We start from the raw sequence: 3543 nt of genomic DNA, 5'->3' as shown, positions 1-3543 counted from the left end.
CCCAAAAAATAAAAAGTTTAGCTGCAGCCTATCTGCTCCCCCCCCCAAACCTTCATTTCAGTTTCTGTTAGAAAACCCATGTTTATAGGACTCTCAGTTTCTGTTGACGTGAATGTCAGTGTTTCAAAATTACTGAGAAAATTATACATTTATACTGTAGACTTTTTCATTCCTCCTTTTGGGGAAAAAAATCTGGAACAGCTCTTTATGTAGAATTTATCCTTCATTTCTTGAACACCATGTGAGCTATTATCAGAATTCCATATGAATGTAATAAAATACCGATTAAAAGACTAAATGGAATGTTATTTTAACAGATATTAGTGTTTTTAAATTGTCTGGATTTTGCTAACATTACATTATGGGTACTTTTCAACTAATTGAACTTTTTAACATCACATTTAAAAAAAAAACCTGTCATGTATATTTAAATGCCATTAGAATTAGGATTGTGTATTTCTGTCTCCCTACAGATCATAATAACCGTAATATTCAGCCCACTGAAAACATATTTTTAGGATTACAACTTGTGTTGAATTGCCAAAAAAATAATAACCTTATTTCTTCTCATCTTTTGGGAAGATGGATAAAAGTGCACAATTAGTGATTGAAATGACAAGTGGATCTCATTTAGTGACTGTCTTGTTTAGTGATAGTAATTTACGATGGTGATGCAAAAGTCCTTAGTCTTGCATTTATGACCATAAAGTAAAGCTGAAGTAAGATCATAAGCACAGTTGTGGTTTCACTTAGCAACTGTTTTCCATAACAAAGAAGTTTCTCTGATTGCATATTTAGCACAGGAAACATGGGAATCAAAACCTTCAACCTGAGGCCTATTGGAAACCTGTTTTTGAAAGGTCCTTGGTCTCATCCCTGTTTCCTTAGCATAATCTGGATCAGAGAAGTGTGCTTAGGTCCCATTGAAAGACTAGGACTTAAGCACCATTGGCTATCAGAGTCAGATCTATGCTTGCCTTGGAGGCAATGGCCTTAGTTTTCTTACTGCTGATCTTGTAGTAGAGAAATATCATCATTGGTAAGGATGGATCTTGATTTTCTTGAAATCAATTAGGAGTGGTAAACCAACCAAAGTCCAATGGTCTGTGTTCCCCAGCAGCAAGGGGAACAAATACTGCTAATTGAAGTTCAATTTCTTTTTTTTAATGGCACTGTGCTCTGCTATTCTATCTACAAAAACAGCAGCATGATCTTGCTAGTTAATTGCATCAGAAACAATTTGTTTTGGAATTGTGCCAATCTTTGTAATCAGTCTAATAGTAGACATCAGAGATGTGAGATTTCTACTCTCAACATTCCCAACCAACAAGGTTGAAGAATATGGATCCATCATATGGGATCTGAATTCAAGAATCAAAGTAGTTGTACAAGTAGTTGTACAATTGGGGGAAGGGGGGAGGGAGAAACAGCCTTAATTATATATATATATTCCCCTCATGATAAACGTATCAGAACAAGCATAGAGTCTGATTCATGAAATGATGGGGGATTTAATCAATATGTGTACAAAGATAGTGTCACTATTCTTCATACTGCTTTTTGATCATGACTAGAAAGAAATTCTAGTTAAACGTATCATGTACAAGCAGTGTTTAATAAACCAGAGTATAATATTATGTTAATTCTTAGAGTTTCCTTTCACTTTTAACACTTCAGTTGAATCAAATGTTTACAAGGAAATTCTGTGAAAATTATTCTACTTTTTGAGGAATTAGCTGAACGGAGGAACTATAGAGTATTACCATTTACACCTTAGTTCATTGAACAGTTTATAGTATGTTCAATTTTCAAGCACAGTTCTCTTATTTATTGGGAAATAACTCCCATTAAGTTTAGTGGGAATTAGCTCACAATAAACACGGGTAGGATTCAGTGTTCTCCTCATCTGGTAAATTAAATGTTTACTTTGAAGTATTTGTAATTGATAATTATTACATAAAGTTTTAAAAAAGATTCATGGCAAACACATGCCTTAACTTGAATGGATTAATGCCTAATTATGGACTTGAGGCACGCTGTGCTGTATGTATTTCCACTTGCCAAAAATAAATAAAAATGACCTGTATGCAGGTATCTCATCTTTACCAATAAATTGTATGTGTTTTATTTTAAAAAATGTATTGGCTATTTGTTGATGTATATCCCAGAATTGTGCAGTATGCATGAATAGATATCGTGGGATAGTCTTTATCTTGAATTTCTCATTCATCCCTAGCTGTTTCAATATTGGTCAAATATATCCTATGTATCCAGAATAAAGGAAATTTTGTTCTGACCTAAGCTTCCCTAGAGCCTGAAGCAATCCTTTTCCTAACAAAAACCCTTTTATTTACTGTGAATTCTGTTCATTCACATCAAGCAAAATCTTTCAAGGGAGGAATTACAGTCACAGACCTTATCTGGCTTGGAGAGCTGACAGGCTGATATCTGCAAAACCTGGCAAGGAGTCTGGGAGAGTCATGAACCAATTAAGCGAACTAATTGTCTCCTGCAAACTCCACTCCCCTTTTGTTCCTCTTTTATTTCCTCTGGGAGAGGCCATTCATCGTCCACCTGTGGCCTTATTCCAAAGTCAACCCCTTTCCTTAGCTGTTCTCTTCGGTTGACAACTGCACATGCGCACATTGGGAACAGGCTTCAGCTGTTTGTCTGACTCACTGATGTTCGACTCTGAAGGCACCTGATAACTGGCATGTGGCTTTGGCTCCCTCTCTGCCTCCAATACAGAGCCCTCATCAGAGCCTTCCCCAGACTCCAGGACTGGCCCATGTTCCTCTCCAACCTCCTCACTGTTCAAATCTGCTGCCAGCTCTGCTGGTCGCTGGCGGCCACAACAAATTTATAGGAATGTTGGTTGTGTACATTGTAAAATAATGTAAAAGAACTGTTTAACAAAATAAGGGAGTGGGGAAATAACTGATATATAAAATGGTTGAAAATGAGTATTCTGAATTTGAGAGTGTAGCTTCCACAAATTCCATGTTTCTGCAACAGCATAATTACTGGAGAGAGTTGTTTTTAAGCCCTCACAACAGTGTCTTCCTTTGCTGCTATTTACTAGAATAGAGGTATCTGTAGGAAAAAAGGCTGCTAGTAATCTGGAATTCTTGGAGCTCAGTATGAAAATGAACCCTTTTTCAATGGACCAACTTTCTGGAGATTTGTATTATCCTTTAGGCATATTTCAGAATTGTGTCACATATTGTTGTAAAAAACAATAGAATACAGAGACCATCCATACCGGTGATTATAGTATGGTGATATCACAAATGTGAATAGGCTTTATATATAAACCTGCTGATGGTTGTCTTATGCTAGCAATCCCTAATATGGTTATTCTAAATAAGCAATAGACATAACTTAGATTACAATTAGTGAGAAGTTGTTTCTAGTTAGATCTCAGAAATGTAATGGATTAAACTGGTAGCATAAAACAAGAAAGCTCAGTCAGTACACTCTTAAGGTATCACCAAATTTGATTGTCTTTTGCAGATCTTCTCAGTCATTTGCATAACAGCTAAT

This window comes from Thamnophis sirtalis, unplaced genomic scaffold, assembly GCF_051295495.1.
Source record: "Thamnophis sirtalis isolate CommonGarterSnake01/CBP01778 unplaced genomic scaffold, rThaSir2_p1.2 scaffold_9, whole genome shotgun sequence".
NCBI lineage: Eukaryota > Metazoa > Chordata > Lepidosauria > Squamata > Natricidae > Thamnophis > Thamnophis sirtalis.
Note: the sequence above shows the minus strand (reverse complement) of the source record.